At 41.6% G+C, this 17,343-nt stretch overlaps 1 pseudogene across 1 annotated transcript; it reads right to left on the bottom strand.

The window, feature by feature from the left end:
- Positions 1 to 412: 412 nt before the first annotated feature.
- LOC306664266 (rho GTPase-activating protein 29-like) lies at positions 413 to 16,818 on the bottom strand (annotated as a pseudogene). The gene is made up of 4 exons: positions 16,609 to 16,818; positions 11,802 to 12,753; positions 9,215 to 11,381; positions 413 to 660 (listed from the first exon to the last, which is right to left on the bottom strand). The product of its transcript is annotated as a rho GTPase-activating protein 29-like (transcript).
- Between the last annotated feature and the right edge of the window lie 525 nt (positions 16,819 to 17,343).

The following is a 17,343-nucleotide window of genomic DNA, read 5'->3' as shown; positions in this document are numbered from 1 at the left end:
GAGAAAGAGGGGAAGAATGGAGATGCAGTAGGTGGATAGGATTTTGTGGTGCAGCGGGTTTGGATGGGCTCTGGGCAGAGGGGAGAGAGAAGCGGAGGGTGTCAGGAAGTGCAGGTAGGCACCCGGGTCCTCACCTTACAGAAGAGAGGCTCGGAGCCACCGGAATCTAGGTCTGTGGGACTCCAGGGTGCTGCTGTTCTATGTGGTGGTGGATACATGGTCTTGCAGCTTTGAGAGTGGAAGGAATGGTCAACCCTGATTCTGACGTCTGCAGTAGGAGCCAGAGAGAATGGAGAGCGAAGCGTGCAGCTTTCCCCCTTCCAGCTGTGGCTCTCTCAAGCACTCAATTCTGAGACTCCGGTCCAAGGTAGTCTTGTTATTAGCTTCCTTAGACAAAGTCTTGTCTCACCCTCTATGGAGAAAATAAAGCGTCTGTGCCAACTGCATCATAGCTGGCAGCTCTGATACCAGTAGAGATGTCAGCTCTGGCAAGAGGGAGGTGACTATTATTCTCTGTGGTCGTCAGGACCTGGTTTGTAGAGGAGTGAGGCTCTGATAGCGGCCGCACCAGGTTCTGAATCCCTTTTACCAGCTGAGCCTTGGTTTTTTGCATCTGCAGAGTGGGACCCTGGAACAGCTGCTCCACATAGCTGCTGAGCGCTTTTAAAGAGAAATGTACCTGAGAGGAGTGGCAGCTAGTGAATGTGATTGCATCTCCCTTCTTTTGTATAACCAGGCAGCCACAATATGAAACATTTTACGAAGCTGTGATCACTCTGGCCCCAGCTTGCTCTTATTTCTTTATCTTTCCTCCCGCTCCCTTTCTGACCCCAATCTTTTCAACATTCCCCACCCCCTTCCCTCACCTCTTTCAGTCCTGTCTGGATGCCTGGAGCCAAAGACCACATGGCCTACTTGGAAAATGGAATGAAGAGCAGAGGAGGAAGCCCAGGAGGAGGGTCAGGAAATGTGGAAGGCCCTTCCATCAGCCGGTTCTCTACAAGAATACAAACTATTGATAGAGGGAAAGGCCTTATGGACTTATTGTTCTCTCTTAATTCCAGAAGCACGCTGTGATAAGAAGCAAATAAGAAATGTACGTTCCCTCCCCTCACGTGGTGTTCATAAAGAGTTGGCCTTTCCCTGTTGGCCAGTTAATGCTCCTCCCAAAGCAGGTGGAAGTTTTCACTAGTCCTACTGAGGCTGTGAGACCAGAAGCAGAATGTTCAAAAAGGACGTTCTCTCCTGCCTTCTTCAACCGGAAGGGGGGAAAAAAATTCACAGACAGACAACATAAATCAGTTTCACTGTTTCACTACCAAAGCTACTACTATGGGAAGTACTAGAATTAGCTTTGAAAGAAGAGAGAGTCCATCATGAGAACTATGCCATTTTCACAGTTCCTGAGGCAGGGGAGAAGGCCAGTGGGTGGTGGGGGCAGGGGACAGTGCAAGGATGTCATCTACCAAGGACTTCCGCACCTGGGATGAAGTTGTTGTTTGAACTGCTGGACTCCAATTAAAACCAGGGCCATTTTGATCCTGACCCCGCAGCAGCCCAGAGCAAAAGGGTTACATCTTGAGGATTTCCTCTGCCATCTGCTCAGGGAAGGCCTGATTCCTGGCTGGCCGATGGAAAAGGCTTTGTTGGGATATGAGGCAGGGAAGGGAGGAGGGTTGGTCAGTCATGGAGGAAACAAGTCCAGCCAGCGCAGGTGGCAGGCGGGGAGGTCAGGGCAAGCATTGAAAGGTGAATCATCTCTGCCCTGTGCTTTATGAGAATTGTTCTCTGGCCTGCAGGGCGCAGGGCATCTGAGGATCGCTGCCAGAGAAGAGTCCCTTCACGTGGAATGTCCACAGCTGGAAACTCCATAGAGACAGAAAGCAGATTCATGGTACGATGAGGAGGGGAGAGGAAGGGGAGAATGGCAAGTCATAACGGGGTTTCCTTTTATGCCTGGAGCAAATAGGTAGAAGTGTAGAATGTGGGAGGGTGGGGGTTGTACAATGTTGAGAAGATACTGAACACCCCTAAATTGTAGATTATTATATTATGTGAGATTTAGTTCAAAAAACAGGAACTTAAACAGAACTCCTTCTTGGGATCCTCTCTGGACAGACAGCCCAGCTGGGCTCTGAGCCTGGTGCAGTGCCTTTGATGTGGGTTCCTTTGGCCTGCCCTGTCCTTCCCCACTCAGGAGAGCCCACAGGGCTGCCTCCACCACCCCACTGATAACCAGCATGGGCCTTCCTTTGCAAATATAAAGAGTTACTTGTTCCTTTTTGATCCATATACTTTTCATTTTCTTTTCTTGCCTTATGACGTGGTGGAACTTGCAGCTCTACCTTGAATAAGGGTAGTAAGGGTCGACATTCTCATCTCATTCCAATTTTAGGGGAAAACCTTCATGATGTCTCCTCAGTATGATGCCAGCTGTAGGGTTTTTTCCTATATGCCCTTTCTCAAGTTAAGGAAGTTTCATTTTAATTTTTCTGAGGAGTTTACTGTGAATGGGTTTGAAATTTGATCAGTTTTATCTGAATTAATTGATATGATCATATGATTTTTCTTCTTTGGCCTGTTACTGAGGAGGACTAGACTGATGATTATTGAATGTTTGAATCAGCTTTAGGTCCCTGGAATCAGACCCTTTGTTCATGATGCAGAATTTCGGTATATATTGCTGATTCTATCTCCCAATATTTATATCTATATTAATGAGGGATATTAGTGTATAGTTTTCTTTTTCGTATTGTCTTCTTCTTCTCTTTATTTATTTTTTGGTACCAAGGTTCTACAGCTATTTAAGATGAATGGAGAAAGTGTTCTTTCTTATTTTCTGTAAGAGCTCATGTAGAATTTAGTGTAGTTTATCTTTAAATGTCTGGTAAAATTCTGCAATGAACCATCCTACTCCTGAAGATTTCTTTTTTGGAACAATTTTAAATAATTATCAATTCACTATCTTAATATTTATAGGACTACTTATTTTTGTCTTTCTTTTCTATTTTTTTTTTGTTTTTAAATTTTGTACTGAGGATTGAACCCAGGGTCACTTTGCCACTGAGTCAATCCACAACCATTTTTATTTTTTTATTTGGAGACAAGTCTTGCTAAGTTGCCAAGGCTGGCCTTGAATTTGCCATCCTCCTACTTCAGCTTCCTGAGCAGCTGGGATGACAGGCCCGCACCACCTGCACCCAGTTTAAAGGCTATTTAAATAATCTGTTTCATATTGGATGAGTTAATAGTTTGCCATTTTTGAGGAATTGAACCATTTCATCTAAATTGTCAAATGATTTGTAAAGTGGTTCTTTAGTATTCTTTTGACATTGCAGGAATTGTAGTGATATCTTGTCTCATTTGTAATATGATAATATGCATCTTTTCTGTCTGTCTTGCTGGAAGTTTGCTCATTTCCTTGATATTTTCAAAGAACCAGTTCCTTGTTTCATTATCCCCCTAGTGTTTTTCTGTTTTCAGGTTCATTGATTTATGCTCTCATCTTGATTACATTCTTTCTTCTTTTGTCTTAGGTTTCTTTTGCTTTCTTTGGATTTCTTTTGCTCATTTTTAAAAATATTCTTTAGGTAGGAGACTAGATTACTGATTTGAAAATTTTCCTTTTTTCTATACACAGCATGCAATAAACTTCACTTTCCACAATTTTAATCCGTGTCTCATTGAAATGATTTTCATTCAAATCTCTGTGTTTTCAGATGTCCTGGAAACTTTCCTGTGGATCAGTAGGTAGAAGTATGCTGCTCAGACTCCCAGTGTTCGAGGGTTTTGTGTTATCCTTCTGTTACTGAGTCATCGTCTGATTCCATTGTGGTCTCACACTGCGTTTTCAGCTCCTTTGGATGATTTGAGCCTGTTTTATGGCCCAGGATGTGTCCCCCTGAGCCCATGTTCTGTTGTTACTGATGAGAAGTTCTGCTGCTAACGGATTTTATAACTGTCAAGTGAATCTGTTGGCTGGTTGTGTTGCTGAACTCTCCTGTCTAGCTGGTTAAATGGTTGAGAAAGGGATGTTGAAGTCTAACTCTAACTGTGGTTTTTTCAATTTCTGTCATTTTGAACAGTTTTTGCTTCACACATTTGACAGCTGCGTTGTTTGGTGCGTACACATTCAAAATTGCTATGTGTGTTTGTGGGTTGACCATTTTTATCCACATCAGTGTCCTTTCCCATCTCTGGTACGATTCTTTGCTCTGAAGTCTACTTTATCTGATATTAATATAGCAGTTCACATTTTTGTTTTTGGGGTTCTTTGGGACCAGAACCCAGGGGAGGTAACCACTGAGCCACATCCTGGTCCTTTTTACATTTTATTTAAAGATAGGATCTTCCTAAGTTCTTAGGACCTTGCTAACTTGCTGGCTTTGAGCTTGGAATCCTCCTATTTTGAACTCCTGAGTGGCTGGGATTAGAGGCATGTGCCACCGTGTCCAGCCACTTCCTGGCTTTTTAAAATTTATGTTAGTGTTTGGTAGTGTTACTGTCTTTCTATTTTTATTTTTAACCTGCTTTAATTTTTATATTTGTCTGTTAAAAAATTCACTCTGATAATCTGTTTCTTCAATGACGTATATAGACCATTTCTATTTAATATAAGTATTGCTATGTTAGGTTTAAAGTGTGCAATTTTATTTTGCTTATGTTTCTTATCTCCGTTTTTTGGTTTTTATTTTTTCCTGCCTTCCTGTAATTATTTGATTGTCTTGAAATATGTTCGATCTATGTGTTCTGTAGTGTTTCAAAGTATATATTTTTGTATAGCTTTTCCGTTGGTTTCTTTGTTTTCCATGTATGTAACTTAGTCTACTGGTATTGTTATTGTATCAATTTGAGCAAAGTACAGAAACCTAACCTTCCTTTACTTTCCCTCATTTATAATTTATTATCTCAAATAGTTCCTCCATTACATTAAGAATCTCATTAGTCATTACTGTAATTTGTAATGTACAACCATAAAAATTGTAAAGAAAACTTAAGAGTGTGTCATTTACAGAAAGTGGATCAAAGTGAAGGATATTTTGTGAAGTGAAGGATATTTTGTGAAGTGAAAAAAGTGCAACTCAGAGAAGTCCTGTATGTTCTCTCTCACATGTGGAGGCTGAAAACATTGACCTGAGTGACAGCAAGAGGCTGGGGAAGGAGGAGAGTGGGAAAGGGAGGCTGGGATTTGATCAGTGCCTGCCACTTGTGTGGTTAGAAATATTGCACTGAGCCCCAACAATTGTGATGTGTACAATGATTACATGTCAATAAAAATAATTTAGAGTATTTTTAGTTAAGAAATTTTTAAATTTGAAAAAGAGAAATTGTGAGAATAGAAACCTGTTTTACTTGCCCATATTATTGCTCATCAACCTCTCTCTTCATATTTAAAAAAAAAACATTTTCATTAGTTGTTGATGAGCCTTTGTTTATTGATCTGTTTGTGGTGCTGAGAATGGAACCCAGCGCCTCACACGTGCTAGGTGAGCCTCTGCCCCTGAGCCACCACCCAGCCAGCTCTCCTCATGTCTGACGTTCCAGGATCCCTTCCTTTATCGTTTCTTTCTCACTGAGAACTTACTGGGCCGTCCTTTTTGGTAGGACTGCTGTCAACAGATTCTCTTACTTTTCCTTCCTCTGAGAAGGTCTTCATTTCCCTGTCATTTGCCAGATGTAAGATTTTTTTCATTTTTTTTTTTTTTTTATCATTTCAAAATATACCACTTCCTATGGCCTCTGTTGTGTCAGATGAGAAACTCTAATTGGTGTGTCCCTATAAATAAGGCATGGTTTCTTTCTTTTTATGGGTGTGAAATAATCTTTTGGTTTCTCCTGCAATTTTTTTGCTGGTGGAGGATATTGGGGATTGAACCTAAGGGCTCTTAACCACGCTGAGCCACATCCCCAACACCTTTTATTTTTTATTTAGAGACAGGGTCCCCTTGGTTGCTTACAGCCTCCCTAAGTAGCTGAGGCTGGTTGAGAATCTGTTGCCCTCCTGCCTCAGCCTCCCAAGCTGCTGGAATTACAGGCATATGCCACCATGATGGGCCTCTCCTGCAATCTTGAGGTCTCCATGGCTTTTGTGTGTGTGTGTGTGTGTGAAAAATAATATCTTTATTATAGGATAAACAAAATTGCCTATTATAAAGTTCACATTGAGGTACCATATGGGGCAAAGATGAAAAAGCACACAGTATGTAGGAAAAAGACACAGGACTTTAATTATAAAAAGTTTGATGTTTTTGTTTTTTGCTTTTTTTTACAGTTTTTTTTAAGGTAGGACATTAAAATTTTATTCTGAAATTATTTCTGGCTACAACAATAACAATTAACAAATATTCACTAAATAGTCTTTCTCCTGTCAACAGCTGTAAGGTGCATACAGTATCATAGAACTGGCCACTAGGATTCAAGTCCACTAGAACATATTTCATGTGCAGTGGCAGCAGCAGAAGCTCACAGACAACTTGACGTACATATGTAGACAGTCCACATTCAACCATTTTCACGTATTTTCAGTACACACAGTGGCAGCACATTATAGTCACGTGTCCAAGATGTTGCCTGATAAGAACCCAAGCGCTGCCTAGACATAAGTGTAGCAGTTAAGCTGAGTAAAATTCCAAATAGTGTTACATAGGTCCATAGCAGAGAGATGTCCAAGCCCCTGGGAAACAAAGAGTACAGAAGTACTTGTTTCCTGCTACCACAGCATTATGTTGGGCAATACTAAAACTTTTACCCACCAAGTCAGATGTTTAAGAAGTCTTCTGCTTGCCAGAATTATTCTTGATGAAAAACATTACAAATTGAATGCTCCCTTTAAAATAATTCACTCTTGTATTTTAAGATTCCAGTCTGGCCCAATGATGCCTAAAGTATTTTCTGACATTCTGATGGAGACATTTAATATGACTCCAAACCACCCATGAAGCTTCAAAGTGGCTGAAGTGCCTTGTACCATATTGTAAAAATCCCTCGTCATCCTTACTAGAGCCAGTCACATATAAAGGGATGCACTCTGGCTCATACCAACTTCCCTGGGATTAATCACACTATAAAATTACATGGTTTGAGGTAAATTTTTACAAATAAAGTTGATTTTTTAAAAATTTATTTTTATTGTAAATAAATGGGATACATGTTGTTTCTAAAGTTGATTTTTGTCTAGTGTTAGCATAAGAAAAAATATCCTTTAAAAAATCAGTCTGATGTTAAGGTACAACAAATGATATCTTTAACCCCTTAAATACAGGAATTCCCTGCGTAAGTAGACAATAGGTATCTTGTTCAACACCCCATGATGATTCATGCCTTATGGTTTCTATGAAGGCCTGTAACTAGACAACTAAGACAGATGTATCTTTGCAGATGTGGGTTGCACCTTGACTGTCCATGATAGATGACCGATCTGTTTCATCTATAAAATATCAAGTTTTTATAACTAGTGCATTTCTGTTATTTTCTGGGTTTCATCATTTTGTCTAAAGTAGGATATAAGTATAAACTTACATAAGTTTATTTTACTTATATCCTATTTATATCCTATTTACCTATATCAAAAATAGGATATAAGTAAAAACTTATACATCATTTTGTCTAAAATAAGAAAATAGGATATAGAATAGATATATCCTATTTTAGACAAAATGATGCATAAGTTTTTACTTATATCCTATTTTAGACAAAATGATGTATAAGTTTTTACATATTTCTTGTTTTAGATATAGGTAAATAGGCTAGAAATGGGATATAAGTAAAATAAAGAAATAGGACATAAGATAGAAATAGGATATAAGTAAAAAAAATATAAGTTTATACTTATATCCCATTTTAGACAAAACGATGAAACCCAGAAAATAACAGGAATGCACTAGTTATAAAACTTGATATTCTATAAATGAAACAGATCCAATCATCTGTCCCTCCTCTCACATTCCAAACAATGAGGCTTACTGAGCTCTACTCTAGGAATGAACTTAAATAAATTTTTGCTTGGTTCTAATGAAATATACATTTTCAATGGTTGATAGTCCAGGTGGAAAAAGTACATAAAATGATTTATAAGTCAAAACATTTCATACAAAAGAAATGTTCATAACAAACCCACACAATATCAAGAGAAAATGCACTGAATTAAAAAATTTCTGAAGCAGTTATTTCTTAAGACCACTATAGAAAATACTATAAAGTTTGGAACTGTCATGAAGTAAAAATTTATACAGATGAAGCTAAGGGGTAAAAAGCTATCAAATGTATTAAAACCATCGAACGTCAAATAAGATATAAGTAAACTATATAATTTAAAAATAGGTTTAAGTGCATTTTCTTTGTGCAATTTAAATGACATATAGAACTGTAAAATAAGATATGATATAATAATATCTGTCAGATAAGATATAAAAACTGTCATATATAATAATAAAAATTAAAGTGTCAAATAAGATATAAGATATGATATATAAGCCAAATAACTAAACTATATAATTATAATATGATATAATAACTAAACTATATAACTATATAATTTAAAAATAGGTTTAAGTGCATTTTCTTTGTTCGATTTAATTGACATGTAAAAACTGACAATTAGAATGCAATTAATAGAGATTTGCAAGCTTTTTGGCCATTATATAAATATTAAAAAGTTAAGTAAATTGCCAATTGAAAGATGAAAGCTTACATACATACTGCAAATACACAAATGGTCAAAGACTCACTATAAAACTGTAAGGGAAAAAACACCCACGCCTGAGAAAGACCATTATAGAATTGCATTAGAACTTTGTGATGTTTATGTTAATAAGTTAATAGTTTTTGAACTGTTTGAGTTGTGTTTGCTTTTTAGTTTAAAAATTCACTTGCATCAATGGAATATCCACACTGCAGATTTGTTGAGGACTACATCACACATTAGGGATGCATTTAAATGGACCATTTCATGGGGAAAATCATTGAAGTTTTAAAATGATGATACTTATTTCATGAATAACTTCAAAAACACAGAAGTTAAGATGATTCCAGTGAGGCACAAATGTGGCCCGATCACACTACCGTGCAATGTGACTAGCAAACAGGACACAAGGACAAACAGCAAGATATGCACTTTGGCAATCCTATAGAAAAGCGGTCCTACTAAACGTTCTTTCAAAAAACAAACACAATAGCAGAAAAAGAAGAACAAAAAGAAAAACTGAGTTTTGACAACCCCACACAAATCGTGGGACGTCATCGTGAAGGGCGCCCACAGGTGCGCTGGTTGAGCACGTTGGACTCACGTCAGGCGGGCCCCGCGCCTCTGAGGTCTCTGGAGGCTGCCCGCCTGGCTGCAGAGGACCAGCGGAGGTGCTGTCCACGTCGGGAGCTGATTTCTCCACCGGACTCCTGGGAGTAGGAGCTGTGCCGGGAGACGCCGCTGCTGAGTGCAGCTGGCCTCTCCTCCGTCCCCTGACATTGCTGGTGGGGGTTCGTCGTTCATAAAGTGGTGTCCAGTGCTGGGGCTGCAGCATTCTGGGTTCTCTGGCAGGAGCGAGAGGGTCGGAATGGGAGGACCGTCTCTCTGAGGCCTCTCCTGTGGACCTGGCTGGCTCGTTGGGTGGTGTGGCACTGCTGGAATGCTCACCACTGACGCTGACGCTCATTGTCACTTTGTCCTGGAGTGCACTAGGCACAATACTGCAGTCTTGGCACTTAAGTTTTGTTCAGATTGTTTTCCCCAAGTTTTGATAGAATCTCCTGATCAAAGTCATTAAATTTGGAACAAACAGTAGTAGCGGTATCTTTTCCATTAAGTCCTTCAAAGGTAGGATTCTTGCAGAACTAACCCACATTTCTGCTCTTTCTGTCACTAGGAAGGCTGGTAAGAAGTAACCTATCTCCAGGCAAACTGACAGGTCTACTCTTGGTCCTTGGTGTATGCCTCTGCATATGTTTGTTGCTCTATCAGATCACAAAAGAAGTGGCTTACTGGTTTTACAAATGTCGTCCTCCTTTTGGGTGATGATTCAAGTTCTTGTGATCAATGAGACATGCATCATGTTTTTCCAATGCATTTTGCTGGCGTTCTGATTCCTCAAAGGATGTAGTGGATTCAAACTTTTTGCTTTCCCTCTCTGCAGTGTGGACATCTTCCTCTGAAGAAAACACGGTGACTTCCTGCAGAGTTCTGAGTGTCTTGCTTCTGATGATCCCAGAGGCTTTGAAGGACGGCTGTGATCACCCTGCGGTGGAAGAGCACTCGCATTACCCATGACCACCTGGGGCTGTGGGGACCCACGGAAGATCTTCTGTGAGTAAGTGATGATGAGCTCCACCAACTGCGCCTGATTGGAGTATTCAGCAAGGGAGGAGATGGTGACAGGAGCAGTCGTGGGCTGTGGCCTGATGAGACTGGGTCCGAATATCACTCCCAAGTTTTTGGAGTCCATCTTGTTTTCTTCTGCATAATCTGCTACCCGCTTAAGATGTCCAATGAGGTACTGAAGACTGTTAAAATTTGACATTGGCAATTGTCTTAGAAGGTCCTTGCTTTTGAGAAGAATTTGGTTTATTGCTATAGACGTATTTGGATGTTTTTTATCCTCAGGGTCTTCCTTTTGACTGCTTGTTCCTTACTAACATGTTGGATCTGTTTGGCAAGGTCTATAAAGCCCTCGAATGAGCGGAATAAAAGGAGTGGTTCTGGAGCTGTTGAAGGTATGGTTTTAAGACCTCACAGATGTCATGTGAAGTAAATGCTGAAAGGGTCCACCAAGTGCCTTCCCTTCTCCAAAGCTCAACACAGCTTTTCAGTTCTTGTTTGTTTCCGCTCACACGATAGATTCCCTGTAAACACAAGGCTCTCTTCTCAATATCTGAGGCACATATTTTGACTATCAAAGGAATTCCCATCCGGCTCCTTTTGGCTACTTGTGTGAATTCTGCTCCAAATAAGTGTACTTTTCCCAGAAGTTTCTGATGACCACAGATGATGACTAGTTGTCCAAACATTTTCGATGACAAACAAGTAGACACTCTTCACATTCGACACCTTGGAACACTACAGTGCCTTCACAATCTCTGCATTTTGTGGGGAATCTCAATTGTCGGAACTTGTGAGTGACAGCTGCTTTAGGCATCAATGTTTTCTTAATTGCTCCAAGGAAATTGGTTCCAACTTGTGGAGGGGAAGGTGACTCTCTTGTACCTAAATCATCTGCAGGAGACATGGTTCCACTGGATGGAGTTTGTGGAAGTTTTTGATGAAAGTGGCCTGGACTTACAGATTCTGAAGCCAAAGATCTAGATTCACTGCTCGCTCCAGGTCTCTCAGAGTCACTGACCATCCCAAATGTCCCTGATCTTATGAAAGGAGAACCTGTTAGGTCTGCACTGTTAGACCATCTGTCCTCTTCAATTTATCACAACTGTCAGGAAGGCCCACAACATCTGTTGGGAGAAATCCTAGTTCTTGGCTGGCAGCAGTGAACATCTCAAGTGTGTAAGGAAAACTTGCAAGGAGGAGCATTCCACTTCGGCCACCTAGGAAAGTAAAAAACTGCCCCAAATTGACTCAGTGTTACCAAGGCAAACCATATAAGAACCTGGTGGTCTGATCCCCCGTTGCACATTGTGATTGGGCAAGAAACCTATAAAATATATAGTTGTTCCCACAATAAACGAGTTTGCAGGCTGCTTGCCACAAGCCTGCTTCTACCCAACTCCCGGAGTCTGGGTCTTGACTCCATGATGCCCATACCCCACGTATGAGTTAACCCAGCACAAGAGAAGCTACAAACATCCTCTATAGAGTCAACAGAGCATCTGTCCTCTTCAATTTTACCACGACTGTCAGGAAGGGGCACAATATCCTCTGAAGAGTCAGCAGGGCCACATCCGGATGTCTGGGAACTGCTCACTAATGGTTTCCTTCTACTGCTGTCAACTTCTTCTCCTGTTGAACTTGTAGCCTTCATACATTCACTGTACTCGTGGCCTGGATCATAGAGTTTGGCATTATCAGAGAGAGACTGTACGCTGTTTGCAAGGGAGGCAGCCTGCAGGTGCTGCATCTGGAAGAGGTTAACTGTTACAGCTTTCAGGGTGAGATCACACAGCAAAACAAGGGTGCTGAGTCATGTTAAAATTTCTCTTGGTATTTTCATGAGCATTTCGTCTTTCTTCAACCTTTGTTACACACACTTTGTAGAGCTCATTGGCTGCTTCCACTTCGTGAAGGGCTTGCTCTTCCAACCTGCTAGGTGCTAGGGAGATGTTTTGCTAATCCACCACTTGAGCCCCGATGCTTCTCCTCTGCATGAAACAAGGATGATTTTGCTTTTTCATACTCATGTTGATTTTGCGAGCATAACGATTTTGCCTTTTTGAGAGCAGCTTCTGTTTTAAGGATTTCCTTTTGTTCCTGTTTCCAAAGTTCCTTTATTTCTTTCCTTTGTTTTCCATTTCATTTTTCCTCCACAGTAGAGGTTCTAGAAACGCGTTGGCTTGGAGAGCTGCAATTCTTTCTTCTAAAAGGTGACTGATCTGTGTGTCGTTGAGGAGGGCGCTGGTGAGCAGAGACTGCAGGGCAAGAACTTCTCCAGCCCAATTTTGCTCCAGTCGCCTCTGCCAACTTTCCGATATTTCTGGTGGACTCCAACTGCAAGTGAAGCTTTTTCTCCACCCGTGACACTATGTTCTTTGTATATATATCCCAGGTTTTGGCGTAGGTCAGGCCAATTCCACAGAGTCAGTGTTTCTTCCCAGCAACTGGGTTTAGTTCCATAAGTAGAAAAATTTCCTTTAATATTGGATGAGTGGACTGAGCCTTGCAGATATGTTTCTCAGAGACATTTTCGTGAGAAACAGGCAGTTTGTCAGGATATTCCCAAAGGAGACCAAGTTTTTAAGATATTACTGAATCCGGCAGGGGATGAAGGCGGGTGGCTAAGGAAAGGGAAAGAGACTGCGGGAGGCGGGTGGGGACCTAAATGAGGAGGCAAGTCCACCGCAAGTCTTGCCCTGGCTCCTGCGGCATTCGCCAGACTCCCGCTGCACAGCGAGCTTGGCAACGTCCCCAGCCTGTTCACGTGAGAGCTCCTGTTGACAGGATCCGAACTCCAAGGACCCCGCCCCGCCTGCATCCACCTCCATTCTGGGCCACGGTGAGGCCTCCTCGGCCCCTGGATGCACCTGGCCTGAGGTCTGCTCTGCAGTCCTGAGCCCCGTCCTGTGTCCTGGACATCACGCTGGCCCAGTGCCCTGGGCCCGCTGTCCTCCGCAGCTTCTGTACGTCGTGTCTCTCGCCTGACTTGACCTTCTAGTCAGCATTCTTTTTGTTCTTTCTGTCTTGCTCTTTCTAAACTCTCTCTAATGCTCTTTCTAAGTCTCTCTCCTTCTGAAACTCCAATAAAGCCAAGTTTCCCCTCTTTGCGTCCCTCGGGTGCCGATGTCTCCTTTTTTCTCAGTATGTTTTCTCCCTAAGGTTCCAGGGGAGCCAGTTCTGTCATCGTCCTCAATTCGAGTCTCCCCGTGTGTCCTCCAGGATCGAGGCCACCCATCATGCTTTTCTGTCCGTTGTTGCACTTTTCAATTGTGATTTCCCCTTGGTACGTGTTTTGTGGCTCCTACTTACTCGTGCCTGCTTTCTTTTCTTTGGAATGAACCATGGAGTGGGAGCCTATGGAGGGGGCACGGTGTCATACTTCAACCCATGTGGGACAGTGCGCACTGATCACGCAGGGTGATTACATTCCCTCTCCTCATTATTTCTTTGTTTGGAGCCTCTGAGCCCCTCTGCTATTTCCTTGTAAAAGACAGAATGGGTTCTTGTGAGCTACTGTCACCTACTGGGCTGGAGATCACTAGATGTTTCCCTTCTATCTCTTCTGGGTCCCATTATCCAGCCTTCCCCTAGCATACCTGTCCACTCTCTTTCTCAGCCTCTGGTAATTACTAGTTTCCTTTCACACTGACTTTTTAATTTTATTCATTGATTTATTTAGCTTCCACATGTGAACACAGAAATACAGTATGCAGTATTTGTCTTTCCATATCTGGTTTATTTCACTTAACATAGTGTCCTCCAGTTTTATGAATTTGGCTGAAAATATAAAATTTCATTCACTTTTATGGTTAAATAATATTTCACTGAATTAATATATATGGATATACATGTATGTTTACACATATGTAATGAACATATACATATATTTGCATACATATGTATGAACAACGAGGTGAATTCTGTATGTTGTCTATTGTTTTGAGTGTGGAAACAGAGACGGGACTACAGGTATCTCTTTGACATACTGATTTCATTTCCTCTGGGTACATACCCAGAAGTGGGATAGCAGGCTCCTATGCTTGATCTTTTTTTAGCCTTTTGAAGAATCTCCATGACTGGCTGTATTAATTGATATTCCTACTAACCCTGGGTTTCCTTTTTTCAAATTCTCACCATTATTTGTTATGTTTTCCTTTTCTGATAAGTGACATTTTAACTGAGATGAAATGATGCTTCATTATGGTTTTGATTTGCATTTCCTGGATGTTCAACATTTTTCAGGTACTTGTTGGTCATTGGTGTTTCTTCCTTTGAGAATGTCTTTTTCAGATCATTGCCAATTTTCTAATCGGACTTGTTGTTTGTGTTTAGGGTTTGTTTGTTTCTTTCTTTGTACTGGGATTAAGCTCAGCGGTGGTTAACTACTGAGCCACATCTTCAGTGAGTTGCTTGGCGCCTTCAGAAGTTGCTGAGCTGGCTTTGAACTGCAGAAAACCTACAGATAGCATCATGCTTAGCACTTAAAGATTGAATCTAAATTGTGGTACATCCATGCAAGGGAATACTAGTCAGCAACAAAAAGGGTGAACTATTGATGCACTCAGCAATATGCATGAATCTCAGAAGCATCGTGCTACATGAAAGAAGCCAGACTCAAGAGGATCATCTATGCTGATATTTGGGGAAAGGCAAAACTATAGGGCAGAGAGCTGATCAGAGGTTGGCAGGGAAAGGGGGACAGGGGTGGACTGGGAATCAACTCTGGAAGGACACAGGGAACTTTTGGGGTGATGGAAATATTCTGTCTATATCTTGATTGTGCTTGTGACTGTAAACTATGTAGATTAAAATTCAATACTCTTACAAAGGACAAATTTTCTCTATGTGAATCATATATTAAGAACCTTAACTTTTAAGAACATTCTGAATAATGCTGAATAATTGGTGAACCATTTGGAATAAAATTTTCAATTCCTCTCATAAGATAAATTCTAAATGAATCATAGATATGAAGGAAAAAAAACGATAAAAAAACTTAGAAGCAAGCAGAAAATATAGGTGATGAATGTGTAGGACATAAAAGCATAAAGCAAAACAAAGAAGAGAAGAGCTTAACAGGATAGATTGCCAAGAGGTAGAGGGAATGCATCCTTGAGAGAGGACCCACCGAAGCCCCCACGGAAACCCTCACCGCCTTCCTCCCTCCTGATCTCCTTTCTTTCTAGCATGTGAACAGTAGTTATGTGACATTTTGAGATTATTCATCACACTGCAGCCTTCTGTGTATGAGACATATCATCTGCAATCCCAGCTTCTTGGGAGGCTAAAGCAGGAAGATTGCAAGTCTGAGGCCAGCCTGGGCAAAAAGGGATGGGGGGTGTGACTTAGAGAGCACTCCTGGGTTCAATCCTTGGTACCACACATAAGAAACATGACAGGAAAATTTGGGGTCCAGTTATGATTTCCTGCATTTTACATACAGAGGAATTTAGTCTATTAGGCCTAAGTCAAGTTTTCATTCCCTACAATGTTCTTACATTAAAGCAGCCACATGATTTAGCAAAAGTGAACACACTCTGAACTAACTTTGGGGCGTGGGGTAGTGCTGGGGATTGACCTTAGGGCTTGGTACATGCTAGGCAAGCATCCTACCACTGAGCTTACAACCATCCTTAAAAAAAATTTTTTTTTTTGAGACAGGGTCTCAATAAGTTACCCAGTCTGGCTTCAAACTTGTGATCCTCCTACCTCAGCCTCCACTCCTGGATGACTGTAAACTTTAAAAATCAAGGCCAGTTTAAAAGAATCTAGGTTGCAGATATGAGATGTTTAATAAAAAAGAATAACTATTTCTGAAATCTATTGGCCCCGGGATGGGAAAGCCATTTTATACAGCAAAAGCAGAAGCCATGAAGGAAAAGATGGGTATTTTAAGAGTGTAACAGCTATATATAGATAATAGGATTATGGTCAACTCAATTTTACTTTGTGTGGTTTTTTTTTTTTTTAATATTTTCTAGGTAGACTATATATCATCTAGGTAATTGGAAAAAAAAATTGTAAAATTAAAAATAAGTCTCATTTTGAGATCCAAAATGGCAGGCTAGAGGGAAGCTGTATTCCTTGTCACTCAGTGACTTGGAATTCGAGCAGAGGAAATACTATTTCTCTGCAAGGCAGCCGTGGCTGCCCACTGATCTCCTGCTGTTTACCCCCCATTTGTCCTCAGCAGTCACACACCATCTGCCAGCATAGCCCATCTTTTTGACTGCAGATTACTCTCTGACGGCTGTATCATCCACCATTCGCCTGTTTGCCCACCTCTTGCCTTTACCTACCCATGGCCTGCCATTGGGCTTCCACCCGCCAATCATCCACTGATAACCTGCTGACCACCAGCAGATTGCCCACTGCTGGCTACCCAGTGTTGCCTGGAAGTCCATTGTCACAGCACCCAAAGGTTTGGTTTCATAGGGCCACTGCCATCTTGGCTGATACTGGCCAGGGCCTGTAAGTTTGCTGCCACCACTGCTGCCATCTTGGAGCATGATCCCTCAACCCAGTCTGGGGACACCTGGGGATACATTGGGGTACCTGCAGGTCTGGTTGCACCTGAGGACCTTCTGCTGGGTGTGCTAGTGGCTGTCATCTGGCTGCCTCTGTAGGGTGGCTCCTTTGTGTGAGCATATCCCCCTGGTGATCTGTCTGCAAGTTAAAGGGGATTGAGATCTTGGAAATGCAGCAAGGCAGAGCCTGGGGAAGCTGAAGCCTAGGTTCATCAGATTGCAGCTGGGTTCGTGTGGGCCAGACTGGGTCTGGCAAGCCTTTGGAAAGCCTGAGACTAGGGGCAATTCCCTGGGGGGAGGCCACAGGTTAAAACTGGAGAAAACGGGGCTCTCTCTAGCTCACTGAGTTCTGAAGTGCATGGGGATGGAAGGCACTGGCTACAATGGGGTGGGAAGACTGCAAGATGGTGAGGGCATCTTGTTATTGACTTGCCCACCCAACTGGTCTAGCACCCACCAGATTGGAGCTAACATCAAACTTCAGAAAACCCCACCTATTGGTGGAGA

The sequence above is a fragment of the Sciurus vulgaris genome, assembly GCF_902686455.1.
Source record: "Sciurus vulgaris genome assembly, chromosome: 6".
In the NCBI taxonomy this organism is placed as follows: Eukaryota; Metazoa; Chordata; class Mammalia; order Rodentia; family Sciuridae; genus Sciurus; species Sciurus vulgaris.
The sequence above is the reverse complement of the archived record's forward strand: the minus strand, read 5'-3'. Positions and strand labels throughout refer to the sequence as shown.